The sequence below is a fragment of the Nannospalax galili genome, unplaced genomic scaffold, assembly GCF_000622305.1.
Source record: "Nannospalax galili isolate Female #2095 unplaced genomic scaffold, S.galili_v1.0 scaffold611, whole genome shotgun sequence".
NCBI lineage: Eukaryota > Metazoa > Chordata > Mammalia > Rodentia > Spalacidae > Nannospalax > Nannospalax galili.
In genome coordinates this window covers 2,706,484-2,721,164 of record NW_008330486.1, presented here as the reverse complement: position 1 = coordinate 2,721,164, position 14,681 = coordinate 2,706,484, and the positions used below count along the sequence as shown (strand labels likewise).

Here is a 14,681-nt window from a genome sequence, read left to right as displayed (position 1 = left end):
TTTATTTTATTTTTACTGTTGTGGTACCTGCCATCATTTTTTTATTACCTTCTCAATATCATCTGTTAAGAAAACATTCTGAGTACCATTAAAAACAGCTCTGATAAAACACAATCGCTACTATGAATCATGAAGCAGGTACAAGCTGTTTTACATTCACAGTGGTATGATACAGCTCTGTCCTACATCTATAATACTGGAGGATGTGATATAAAAGGCATTATTGGCAACTTGATTCTACTTTCTGAGAAGATGCCCAAAGGATGGTATGACACAGCTTTGTGGAGAAGCACACTCTCTTAGATATGATTGCCTTTCATCAGTGGTCCAGCTGGGACCTCAGAATTCTTAGCCTCTGGCATTAGGTATCAATAAGCTGGGAACAGCCAGCTACAGGCCTTCTGAGCCCTCTCTCTACCAACGTATTTACAGCACATATTTACTTGCCCCCAAATATTATACTCTTTAAAAGATGAATCCAAAGGAAAGAAAATAAACTTACCTAGTAGACAAGGTCTAATCAGATACACCTCTTATTGAGTCTCACTAAGTCTTTCCTTATTCCACCTAGTGAGTGTGCAGATGTACGTTCCTAGAATTGACTGTTTGCGTTTCTATCAGCAGCTGTTTATAGAATGGGGTGTGCTTGAGTTGACTTATGCAGAAGCCCTGAGGAACAACTTTCCACCACCCAGTCATTTTCTACCTTAGCCAGTCAGACTGCTGTGGGTTTTCTTATTATTACTGTTGATTTCTAATCCTATTTTATTGGGTTGGAGAGATAGCTCAGCAGTTAAAAGCACTGGTTGCTCTTCCAAGTGGAGTTCAGTTCCCAGCACCCACATGGCTGCAACAACTATCCATAACTCCACTTCCAAGGGGATCCAGTGCCCACTTCTGGCCTCTGATGGCATTGCATGCACAGGTGCACTTACATACATGCAGGCAAAACAGTCATACACATAAAATGAAAATAAATAGCCAGGCGTGGTGGCGCACACCTTTAATCCCAGCACTTAGGAGGCAGAGGCAGGTGGATCTCTGTGACTTCAAAGCGAGCCTGGTCTACACAGTGAGTTCCAGGCCAACTGGGGCTACAGGGAGACCTTGTCTCAAAAAGACCAAAAAAAAAAAAAAAAAAAAAAAAAGAAAAGAAAAATAAATAAATAAGCTAATTCTATTACATTGCCATTGTACAACACCAAATTTGGAGGGATTTAATATGGTTTTTATATTTTGTTTTGTTTGTGGTGCATCCTAGGCAAGTGCTTTACCATTGAGCTATAACCCCAGCCAGAGGTGAGTTGAGCTGCTTGAAAACAATCTGTACAGTTTGTTAGATGCAAATTACATATATACTGTGCATAATATTTATATATAACCTCAAGCTAGTTAGATATGATCTTCAATCTGATCTATTTCATCTGCTATTTCCTAAGAAAGATTATGTTTTAAAAGGAAAAAGCTGGGCTGGAGAGATGGCTCAGTGATGAAGAGCACTGACTGCTCTTGCAGAGGACCTGGGTTCAATTCCCAACACTCACATGGCAGCTAACAACCATCTGTTACTCCAGTTCCAAGGGAATTCGATGCTCTCTTCTGACCTCCACAGGCATTGCACTACACGGGTGCACTCACATACATGTAGGCAATACACTCAGACACATTAAAAAAATGAAAATAAATTTTAAAAAGAAAAAAACTGCCAAGAATGGTGGCACCTCTAATCCCAGCACTCAGGAGGTACAGGCAGGCCGATCTCTGTGAAATTGAGGCTAACCCATTCTACACAGTGTGTTCCAGCTCACCTGGGGCTATAGGGAGACCCTGTCTCAATCAATCAATCAATCAATCAATCGAGCTGGAGAGATGGCTCATCAATTAAGAGCACTGGTTGCTCTTCCAAAGGACCTGGGTTCCATCACAGCACCCACCTGGCAGCTAACAATAATCTGTAATTTCAATTCCAGAGAATTCAACACCCTCCTCTGACCTCCATGGGCAGTGCACAACATGGGAGCATTTACACACATGCAGGTGATATACACATCAAAAATAAATAGGCCAGGTGTGGTGGTGCATTTCTTTAATCCCAGCACTCAGGAGGCAGAGGCAGGTGGATCTCTGTGAGTACAAGGCCAGCCTGGTCTACATAGTGAGTTCCAGGTCAGCTGGGGCTACAAGGAGACCCTGTCTCAAAAAGACCAAAAAGAAATAAAATTAGTAAAAATATTAAAAATAAATAAATAAACAAAGAACCCTGTAATAACAACCTGCCAGGCAAGGTGTGTCCATTGATGCGATAGTGGCGCCACAGTTATAATCTACTGATTTCAGATTGGATTTGAGACCTGCTCCACAGGAAAGAATTTCTGCCTGGTACTGTAAACCTAGCTAAAAACCCATGGTTGAAGAGGTCTTGGGCCCAGGGGTGGGGGTGTTTAGCCAAATTGACATGGCATCCAACTATTTTCTAAACTTTTCTGTTTATACCCATAATCAAGTGCCAGTGTCTTAATCAGAGAGGCTTCTCTTTGACATGAATGACAATGAATGCAGAAACCCATGGCTGCTCAAAGTGCTGAGACTAGGGCATAGCTGAGTGTCATTTATACCACCTCCACCAAAGGTTCAGGGAATGTGAATGCTCTCTTCTGGGCATGACACAAGCATTTCACTCATGATCTCACAGCCACTGTGTTGGCCTGCACAAGGCTGGGCCTATCAACAGCCAATCATGATCAGGGAGGGGCTCACGTGATCGACCCTCCCTTCTGGTCTATTATTTTAATATTTTATTATTTTTATGTTATGTGTATGAGTGTATTGCCTACATGTATATAAGTGCACCCATGCCATGAAATGCCCATGGAGGACAGAAGAGGGTGTCAAATTCCCCTGGAACTGGAGTTACAGATGGTTGTTAGCCACCACATGTGTGCTAGGAATCATACCTGGGTTCTTCATAGGAGCAGCCAGTGCTCTTAACCACTAAGCCATCTCTCCAGCCCTTTGAAATTCTCAATGTGTCAGCTAACTGGTGAGACTATAACTTGCACTGGCTCTTTTTCTCTCTTTTTTTTCTTTTGCAGAGGTGGGAGACTAGGGTTCAGATTCACATGTCCGCTCATGAATTTTTTTAGTTTATTTTATAATTTTTTTTGTCTTTTTGAGACAGGGTCTCCCTGTAGCCCCAGCTGTCCTGGAACTCACTATGTAGACCAGGATGGCCTTGAACTCATAGAGATCCACCTGCCTCTGCCTCCCAAGTGCTGGGACTACAGGCGTGCAGCACCACGCCTGGCCGATTTATTTTATAATTTTTAATTATGTTTATGTGTATGTCTGTATGTGGATATGTGCATGTGAGTGCAGTTGCCCCCAGAGGCCAGAAGAGGGTGTCAGGTCCCCTGGAACTACAGTTACAGGTGATTGTGAGTCACCTAATGTGGATGCCAGGAACTAAACTTGGGTCCTGTGGAAGAGCAGCAAATGCCCTTAACCACTGAGCCATCTCTCCAGCCCTTCATGAAATTATTTAAGAAATCCCATGTAAGCCACATTCAGTCAATGGCAAGGAAGATTCAGAAAGGTTATGCTCTGCGTATGCTTGTTTTCATCCTGTTATGAAATCAACTGAGTGGTAAAGAACAACTGTGGTCTGTTGCATCAGATTGGAAGTCTGCTCATCCAACTAGAAATGCCAGAGTTATTCTTTGGGTTACTGTTACTTCTCATCCTCAGACAACATCTCTTCAGCCAGTGAGACATGAAGCCTGAGAAAATGCACCTGATACTCTCTGGCCAACTCTTCATTGCCTCAGACACTGCTCTGATTCTGCTGCCTGCAAACTTTCTTTAGCAATAAAACAGTTTCTTCAGAGGAAATCTTACACACACACACACACACACACACACACACACACACATGCCCCAGATAAGACAAAAGAAAGCAGAACCATTTTCACAAAAGGAGTCAGTTTAGGACTTCATTTGCAAGGCACTTGGTCCACATGGACTTCACAATACACACCTGGAAAATCAACATGGAAAGTTCTGCCTTTGATCTAGCTTGAGTCATCTCATTTGCCTTTAGCTTTCTATGACACACTTCCTCTGTGCCTAAACACCTTCGATGGACAGCTGACGTGTAAACTCTCCCAAAGATTCCACCTCTCAGATCTCTTCCATAAGCCTCCTCTCTGGAAGGGGAGTCTCAAGGGGAGTCTCAAGTGCCCTTCATGGGCACTCCAAAGGGGCTGGCGGGAGATATAGGAATGGATGAGACTTCAGGAGAGAATCCTAGGGACACTATCACTGTGTCGTGGGAAAGGAGGAACTTTTAAAACATTTTGAAATTGCGCCCATGGTGTGCAATGCCCACAGAGGTCAGAAGAGAACACTGGCTTCCCCTGGAATTGGGGTTATGGACAGTTGTTAGTCACCATATGGGTGCTGGGAATCAAGCCCAGGTCTTCAGCAAGAGCAGCCAGTGCTCTTAATCACTGAGCCATCTCTCCAGCCCCAGGAAGAACTTATAGAGTAGGGCTAAACCGTCCTAGAAAAATGCAGGCCAAGCTAGTCAAAGAAAAAACAGGAAGGCACACACTCCTTAGGACAGGTTCCCCACAGAGAGCTAGGGGAGAAGGACACAGCCCTGACACCACTGGGAAGACACTTGTAACCAGCTGCACTGTCCATACCTCCTATCTGAAAGGATGCTGTGGAGTCAGAGAACACTGCTCATCTCAGTGGGCTCAAGGATCCATGATTGGATGGAATTCTCAAAAGTCAAGAGACACTCAAAAGAGAAAGTGAAATGGTGATACAGCAAACCTAAGATAACGCAGAACGCAGCGTTCTGTACGCTACTGAAAGCTTCTTTATACTAATTGATAGTACAGAATAACATATAGAAGCAAAAATAGTTTGAATGCTAATCATCGTAAAACTTAATACCTCCATGAACTTGACTTTTTCCCCTATGAATTCAGAAGAAATTTCTAGTATTATATTTTATTTATAGAACATTTTGCTCAACTTATAGCAACATCATGAAGAATGGTGTTTTTTATTATTTTTTTAAGATTTATTTTTATTTTTTGTTGATGTGTGTTTGTGCATCTGTGTGCAGTGTCCAAAAAGGCCAGAAGAGGGTGTGAGATCCCTAGAGCTGGAATTATAGGGGGTCATGAGCTGCCCAACATGAGTGCTGGGAACTGAACTCAAGTCATCTGAAAGAGAAACCAGCGTCCCTATCCCTATACCACCTCTCCAGCCCATGACTAATGTTTTATATGAAAGCACTGTGACTTAAAACCACTAGAGGTCTGGGGATATAGATATAGCTCAGTGGCAGAGCACTTGTCTAGCATGTATGAGGCTTTAGGAAAAAAAAATTACTAAGTTTCAGTGAGGTGAAAGGGCAGAGGAAGAAGGGCAAGAGAAACTCCTAGTGTTCCCAGTGTATCTTCATAAACCCCTAGTGTTCCTTGTGTAGGTTCATATGGGGGCTGCCTAGACACATAAGACCATAGAAATTAGTATAAAGAGAGCCCTGGACAGGTAGCCAAAGTTATATCAATGTCAAACACCAAAAAGTCAGGGGTAGCACATGCCTTTAATCCCAGCACTTGGGAGGCAGAGGCAGGCAGATCTCTGTGAATTCAAAGGCAGCCTGGTCTACACAGAGAGTTTCAGGCCAGCTGGGGCTACAGGGAGACCCAGTCTCAAAAGCAAACAAAGGAAAAAAAGTTAACCAGGTGTGGCCGCACACCATTAGCCCCAGCACTTGGGAGGTTGAGGCAGGAAGTTCCTGCATTTGAGGTCAGCCTGGACTATAGAGTGAGACCCTGTCTCAACAATAATAGCAACAAACAGAGAAGGAGGAGGTGGGGATGGAGAGAGGAGGGGCAAAGGGAAGAATAGAAAAGAGCAGGTTAAGAGAGAAAGAAATAGCTTTTGACTTTGGGACTCACAGAGGTGAGTATTCCACAAATTCAATAGGGTGCCTGTCTATACAGACTTAAGACAGAGATCAACAGAGTCAGCTTAACAAAAGCTAGAAATGGCCTATCACCATATCAAAAGCCAGAGAGATTCCCTTACATTCGAGTTATATCCCACGTGCTCTGTGCTCATCAACCCACCCAATTCTTCCTTGTGAACAGATGAAAAACCAAGCTTCCAAACAGGAACTTTCTCCCCAAAGCCATCCTTGTCTCTGACATCAGCCAAGCCTGACATAAGGGCCCCTAAAGGAACCTACCAATCCCTGATTTTCTGTGTATATCCCTGAGAAACATATTTGAAGCCAGAAAATTAAGAGTATAAGGGCTAACATGAGTGAACCGAACAACCACTTAGAACGAACAAGAGCCTTATTCTGAGGAGCTGAAAACACCACATCCGTACAGATTTACCAATGCTGCGATAAAGACTGCACATGGGCAAACGGGCTGTGACTCTGCGAGAGAAGCAGCCAGGAGGGTAAAGGGAATGGGGGATGTGGGGGGGCTCAGTGGGGGCAGGCAGGAAGAGTACAGACCATGAAGACACAAGTAGCAGGAGTTTATGAGAGACTGATCAGCCATGTCTTTGGACATCAAAGGAAATTAAAGAAACATGATACTTAAATTTTTATCATTTAGGGTTTTGCTTGCTTGCTTTTGTTGAGACAAAATCTCCCTCTGTATCCCAGACTAGCCTAGAACTCACTCTGTATCTGGGTCTGGCTTCAAATTTGTGGCGATCCTCCTGCCTCAGATCTCCTGTAATAAGATCACAGGCATGAGCCACCACATCTGGCTTTATACTTGATTTCTTCTGTTTTTGAGACAAGATCTAGTGCAACAAGGCTGACCTTGAACTTGCTATGTAGCCGAGGATACCCTCGAACTCCTGATCTTTATGCCTCCACCTGCCAAATGCTGGGATTACAGACATGTGTTACCATGCCCAGCTATACATTCAGTTTTTGAGATGAGGTTAAAAAAAGATCTGCATGTGAAAAAGATGACATAAAATACTGAAGGAGATTTTAGGAGTCATATATTAAAATCAATCTTACAATTCTGCAAGTATGTTTTGTTTGAGGTTTTTTTTTTTTCCCCCTTGTCTGTTTATTTGGGGTTTTTTTGTTTTTTGAGACGGGGTCTCCCTATAGCTCCAAATGGCCTGGAACTCACTATGTAGACCAGGCTGGCCTCCATCAACAGAGGTCCGCCTGCCTCTGCCTTCCAAGTGCTGGGATTAAAGGCATGCGCCACCACACCCAGAGGCATGTTTTTGATTTATTATTGTCCACATTTTTAATTCATCATTGTGTGTGTGCATGATGTATACGTAGGCATGTGTGCCATGGTGCACACGTGGAGGTACGAGAACAATTCTGTGGAGAAGAGGGAATGGGATCCCCTGGAACTGGAGTGACAAGTGGTTGTTAACCACCAAATGGGTGCTGGAATCTAAATCCCAAGTTCTCTGCAAGAGCAGCCAGTGCCTTTAACTGATGAACCATCTGGCCAACCCCATACACCCACATTTTAAAGTATGAAGTTGCCTTCCCCCTGTAACAAATTCAGTTGTAAAACCTGTGAATTATGTGTTTGACACCAAGAAACACTTGCCTGTTATAAATGTTATTCCTGTTAGGTCTTTGCTGTATGTATTTATACCACATAAAAATATCAGCCACAGTGGGCACACAATGCTTGACACATAGCAGTTGCTTATCAAATACAGTGAAGCTGTAAGCGTGTATCAATGGAGCCCCAGGACATATTTTTGCAGCTCCTGAATGAAATCAGCAGGGGACAGAAAGGAAGAAGCTGCTAGAGGAAACCAGATGGCAGACACAATTAGCATTTGAGTGGCATCTGGCAGGTAGTCTGTCTAGTGAGGCACAGTACAGAAGCCCATGCAACTTCCCTGGAGAGAAGAGAGATTCTGAGATGGGAATCGGGCCCTTTAAAAGTGTCATGTAACTTAGCCCAGCATGGTGGCACACGCCTTTGGTCCCAGCACTCAGGAGGCAGAGGCAGGCAGATCTCTGTGAGTTTGAGGCCAGCCTGGTTTACATAGTGAGTTCCAGGACAGCTGGGGCTACAGGGAGACCCTGTCTCAAAAAGACCAAAAAAAAAGTGTCATGTAACCAAGGTAGTGTTCATGAAATTGGTTAAGGGAATACTCGGCAGGAAGCGGTGTATGAGACCCTGGTGCACGTGGACTAGGTGGGGCTGCATTTGACTTAGTTCATGAGCACACTGTTAATTCCTGGGGTCATGAGACAAGGCACACGGATCAGCACAGACGAATCTCTGACAACATCCCTTCCCTTTTCTCTACCATGGGTAGTCAGTAGGGCCTCAGTGCTGAGCTCTGGTGGTTATTAAGTGAAGAGAACACAGCTAGTTAATTCCATGCGTCATCTGGGCTGGGTTGTGCTTTTCGCTCTTCCTGAACCACCTCATTTCACACCTTCTTGTTCTTTTTCCCACAGATGAGCAAGATGCTGTAGAAATACCAGAACTTTGATGACTAAACTATGTTTGCAATTTGCCTTTTCTTGATAGAGTCACCAAATCCACTAATAGATATATGTCAAAGTCGGGAAGAGTAGAGCTAGATGGTAAGGCATGGGAAGGAAAGTTTGCTAGATGCACAGGCATGGCTTTCTGATGCTTTGTTGGTTTGCAGAGCTGTAGGTCAAACCTGGAGCCTAGATATGCTAGGCAAGTGTTCTACAGCCTCAGGTGACTTCAGTTTAACAAGTACTGAGCAGCCCTTGCTAATCACCTCAAGGATACAAATGTGAATAAGATATAATCCTTCCCTTCAAAATATATAGACATGTAGAGATATGCAAATACCAGTAGAAATTGGCTTTATCCCCAAAGAATGCTCATAAGGAATGGGACTGGACAAGTGACTTGGTATGTGGGTCCTGATTCCACCAACATCATCTGAATCTGATTCAGCTTGGGTGTCAACCCTCTCTGGGCCTTGTCTGTTCAAGGATGAAATAAGGTTTGAATTTCCTGGTCTTTTCCCAGGACACTTGGTGCTCTGAGATTCTAGGTTCAAAGTTCAGAGTTTAGTCATGAGAAATTTAAATGGGGTCATGCTAACAGCATGCCCTGGCTTCAGCTCTCACTCCTAGGCAGGACCAGCATGATGGGACTATGAAGGAAAGGAGCCCACAGGCACCAACTTAAAAATAACAGAAGCCCGGGCTGGTGAGATGGCTAGGCAGACAAAGGTACTTGCAATGAAGCCCAACAACATGAGTTCAATCCCAGGGACCCACATGGTAGAAGAGAGAAATGACTCCTGCAAGTTGTCTTCTGGTCTCCACATGTTCATCACAGCATGCACACTCGCCCATACATATACACACACATAAACACATAAAAATAAATGGAATAATAAATAAATAAATAAATAGGGCTGGGAGGATGGCTCAGCAATTAAGAGTACTTGTTGCTCTTGCAGAAGAGGGGGTTTGGTTCCCAACACCCACATATTGGGCAGCTCACAGTTGCATGTTACTCCAGCTCTAAGGGATCTGAACAACCTTTTCTGTCCTCTAAAGGTAACAGCACACACTTGGCATTCATTCATACAGACACAAACACATTAATAATAACCTTTAAAAAATTAGAACATAGCCAGGCATGGTGGTGCACGCCTTTAGTCCCAGCACTCGGGAGGCAGAGACAGGTGGATGTCTGTGAGTTTGAGGCCAGCCTGGTCTACATAGTGAGTTCCAGGCCAGCTGGGGCTACAGGGAGACCCTGTCTCAAAAAGAGGAAAAAAAATTAGAACATAATGCCAGGCATGTTGGTGCACATCTTTAATCCCAGCATCAGAAGGCAGAGGCAGAGGCAGGCAGATCTCTGTGAAACTGAGGCCAGCCTGGTCTATATAGTGAGTTCCAGGCCAGCTGGGGCTACAGGGAGACCCTGTCTCAAAAAGAGGAAAAAAAATTAGAACATAATGCCAGGCATGTTGGTGCACATCTTTAATCCCAGCATCAGAAGGCAGAGGCAGAGGCAGGCAGATCTCTGTGAAACTGAGGCCAGCCTGGTCTATATAGTGAGTTCCAGGCCAGCTGGGGCTGCAGGGAGACTGTCTCAAAAAGTTAAAAAACAAATTAGAACATAGTACCACATTATCTAGAAACAGATATGACAAAGACAACTCCAAACAATGAAGGTTGAGTGTCCAGGAAAGCAAAATGACACATCTGACAGAACAGGACACGTGAGGTAAGAGAAGGGAGAGGGTTGGGGCAAGCATACAGCATGTGGAGGTCAGCATCAGCATCTTGGAAGATAAAGATACTAAATTGGATTGGAACAGGTGGGTGTGAGGTATCGGAAAAGCCACATCACAGAAAAATGCTTAAAAATCATCCCACAGCCAGGTGTGGCTCACACACCTGTAGTCACAGCTCTTGAGAGGCAGAGCATTGGGACTACAAGTTCACCCATAGCTACATAATGAGTTTCAGACCACTCTGAGCTATAGAAAATTCTGTCTCAAACATACAAAGCAAAACAAAGCAAAAAATTAAAACAACCCAACACTTGTTTTCTGTAGCTCATGTTTACTTCAGTCCTTAGACTAGAAACCAAGTGGTCATCAGTGAACAGATCCAACAGGTTCCCTTCTGCATACCCATCACAGAAGAGGGGCACACTGTGTGCTCAATGTGCACTAGACAACAAGATGACAGCAGTGTGTTCTCAGCCAAACTGAATTACAGAGGGGCTGGGAAGTCCCTGATATTCTGGTAAAACTGTTTCCAGACCTCATCCCTCCACTGTGAGGCACTTTATCTGCTGTACATAAAGGAACAAGGTTGGTCAGGAAAGGGAGATACATCCCTTTGCCTGCACAGCAGCAGCCTTTCTCTCCAGAGCCTGCAGACAGCATCTCCTTAGAGTCAAATTTAGGGCTTTGCCATCATCACACACTACCCATCGGACCAGTTAATCAAAGCACACGCTGGAGAAGGCAGTATTACCTTCCTCCAGCCTCTTTTTCTATTTCTCATCCTCCTTGAAACAGTTACCACTTGAGCCACTGATACTAAGAAATGATATGTTAAAAATCTCCCCTAGGGGGCTGAAGAGATGGCTCAGAGGTTAAGAACACTTGCTGCTCAGAGGAACTAAGCTCAGTTCCTAGCACCCATGTTGGGCAGCTCACAACCAACCATAACTCTAGCTCTAGGTGATGTGACGCCCTCTTCAGGATATCATGGCAAACTTCTCACACACACATATACACATAATTTAAACTAAAAATAAAATCTTTAAAAATCAACATAAATAAATAAATGAATAAATAAATAAATAGAATGCACATTTCAGAGACAGAAGCAGGAGGACCAGGATTCTAGACCCTTGTGGACTACATGAGACCCTGTTTCAAAAGCAACAACAATGCATATTTCCAGGGCTAGCAAGATGGCTCAGTTGTTAAAGACACTCGTCACCATGCTGACAACTGAGTTCCAGTTGCTGGAACCTCGACATGCATGTTGTGGCACATGGGTGCAGTGGCACACATGTGTATGCACACAATAAATAAATAAATATTTAAAGATGCACATTTCTGGGCTGGAGAGATGGCTCAGCAGTTAAGAGCACTGGCTGCTCTTACAGAGGACCCGGGTTCAGTTCCCAGCACCCACACGGCAGCTAACAACCATCGTAACTCCAGTTCCTAGGGATCCAACACCTCTCCAAGCATTGCATGCACAGGCACTTACATGCAGGCAAAACACTCATACATATAAAATAAAAATAAATTTTAAAAAATTAAATGCACATTTTCAAATAATTCAAAGAAATCTAGTAGACAGCAATCTCTAATTTTAAAACTGTAACAGCATCTACAATGGTATGTTCTGAGAAACTGCACATCATTTTAGTATCAGTTTAGAAATTGGCATAGCAGAGTTCAATATCACTACAAGAAAAAATAATAATAATAATAAACGCAAAAACTTACTCGCCCGTGTGGAGAACCGTGTGCTGTACTTTTTAAAACTTCAGCCTGGAGTTGCCAACAGTCAACGACTGGCGACTTCCAATCGCATCTCCTCTTCTACAGGGTTAACTTTTGTCTGTTGTTAAGACAAAGAGAAATAAACAGAACAGCCTTAGGAAAGCAATCTTTTGAAAAGCAGTTTGTCCCAGCAGCCTTCCAAAACAGGCATCTCGGTAGAAAGCCACAATCCGGCTAATGAGACTCAGCTGCTCAGTCATATGGCCCCACAGCGCAGTCAAGTGATTCGGTCCCTTTGCACTTCTGAGCTCCAGCTCCACCGGCAGTCAGACCGAGCGGCCTGCTTAACCCTCCCGGGGTTTGGAACTTCCACTCTCCTCCCACCTCCATCAAGAAAGCACATTTCTTTCTTACTGGGACTTCTTTACAGATACAATGCCTGATCCAAACAGACAACACGGAAGGCCACATGCAAGTGCCTGAAAGAATGGGCTAGACTACTGCCTAGACCTTGCTCCTGGCCTTCAGACCCACAGGTAAACCTTTCTACGGGGAGATCCACCCAGATGTCCCGCTAGCACCCCAAAGTCAGCATGCTTTCCCTGGTTTGCTCCAGTCCTCGTCCCCTTCCCGCTGCAGCCCCACTTCCCGGTCTTCCCTAGTGCTCTTGAGCCCTGCCTCAGGGGCTCCTCTCTGCTCCTCTCCTGCTTCCAATCGGCCACAGCTTCCCTGCTCTCACCCTCATTCCATTTCTTTAGAAAGTATTTTTGGTCTGAATGGCTGTTCTAAAACCCTCATTTGAAGGGGGGTGGGGTGGCTGAAGAGCTGGTTCAGCAGGTAGGCATTGGCTGCTCTTATAGAGGACCCAGGTTCAGTTCCTGGTACCCACGTGGCAACTAACAACTGTTCTTAACTGCAGCTCCAGGGCATCGGATGCCCTCTTCTGGCCTCCTCTGGCATTTACATAAAGGCAAAATATTCAGACACATAAGGCAAAAATAAATAAATCACCTCCAAAACATTTTTTAACTGCTCATTTGGTATTCTGGGTGCCAACATAGCCATACCTCTGACCCAGCCTTCATACCACACTCTAATTGTTCTTTCTAACAGACAAAGGAAAGCTCAGCACTCTCCATAAAACCTAAAAAGGGCCTCTAACCTGTCACCTACATTCACTGCCTCGTAGGCAGTAGACTCTAAACACCAGAACTGTTTGTAAGCCTCTAAACCCAGGATTCTTAAATCTGGTTCCAAAACCAGCTGCACAGCCACCTGGGATCTTGTCTGAACACTACTATTGTATATGGTTTGACTCAACAGTGTGTGGTTTAACCAGCCCTCCAGGTGACTGTGACATACAAAGTGTGAGAACCACACTGCTCTAAATCCAGCAAATTCTGATCACAGGAGTCACCAGTGCTGAGCTCCAGGCCCTTCTCAGTGCCCACTACTTCTCAAAACTGTATCCCCTGTATGATAATTACCCTATCTACTTCCAGATCTTCTTTGTTGGCTTATGGAGCTCTCTTTTTTTGCATTTTATAGTGTGCTTATTATACAATATAATTTGAACCAACTAACAAACCATAATCATTAACAGAATAGTGTGTGTGTGTGTGTGTCTTTTTGAGACAAGGTCTTCCTGTAGCCCCAGCTGGCCTAGAACTCATTATATAGAACAGGCTGGCCTTGATCTCATAGAGATCTGCCTGCCTCTGCCTCCCGAGTGCTGGGATTAAAAAGCATGTGCCACCACACTGGGTTAAAAGTCAACTAATTTTCAACAAGAGTCAAGAACATACAGTAAGGACATATTATACTCCTCAGTAAATAGTAGCAAAAACTGGATAGTCACAAGCACAAGATGAAATAGACCCTTACATCATACACAAACATCAACTCAAATGGAGTAAAGTCTTAAAGGTAAGACCTGAAACTGTAAAATTCCTGGAAGAAAAGAGGAAAAGCTAAGGCATTTGTTCAGCAATGATTTCAACAGCACAGGCAACAAAAGCAAAAATAAACAAGTGGGATTCCATCAAACTAAAAAATTTCTGCACAGCAAAGAAAACAGCAAAACGAAAGACAACCAATAAAATGGCAGAAAGCATGTGCAAGCCATATTTATCTGATAGTAATATTAAAACACACCTGGAACTCATATTACTGAATAGCAGCATGCACAAGGCAACAGAATGAGAAATGGGCAAAGGAGTGGAATAAACTGTTTATCCGGAGAATGTACCTAAACAGCCCAGAAGTATGGCAACAACTGACCATCAGGAAAATGCAAATCAAAACCAGAGATATGGCCTCTCTAGCAGAAGCTAGGGTGGTGATTAACTTTGTAAGGGAAGAAAGGAGGAGGAGGTGGTAGAGGGAAGAGGAAGAAAAGGAGGAAGAGGAGTAGGAAGAGAGGAGGAGGAAGAGGAGGAAGAGGAGGAGGAGGAAGAGGGGAGGAGGAGGAAGAGAGGAGGAGGGAAAGAAGAGGAGGGGAAGGAGGAAGAGTGAGAAAAGGAGAGGAGGACTGGGGGAAGGGAGAGAAGGAGGAGGAAAGGGAAAAAAGGGGCAGAGGTGGTACTGCATACCTATAATCACAGCACTGAGAACAAGAGTCTAAGGCCAGCAGTCTAGGTTACACAGAGAGACCCTGTCTCACC

The 14,681-nt window shown here is 44.1% G+C and overlaps 1 protein-coding gene across 1 annotated transcript in view; it reads right to left on the bottom strand.

Annotated features, from left to right (window-relative positions):
* The window catches only part of Rab27a (RAB27A, member RAS oncogene family), an 81,035-nt gene that overhangs the window by 42,570 nt on the left and 23,784 nt on the right, over positions 1–14,681 (bottom strand). Inside the window, exon 2 of the mRNA XM_008847791.3 lies at positions 12,022–12,136. The gene's annotated coding sequence lies outside the window, so the exon portion shown is untranslated. The remainder of the gene's footprint in view (positions 1–12,021; positions 12,137–14,681) is intronic.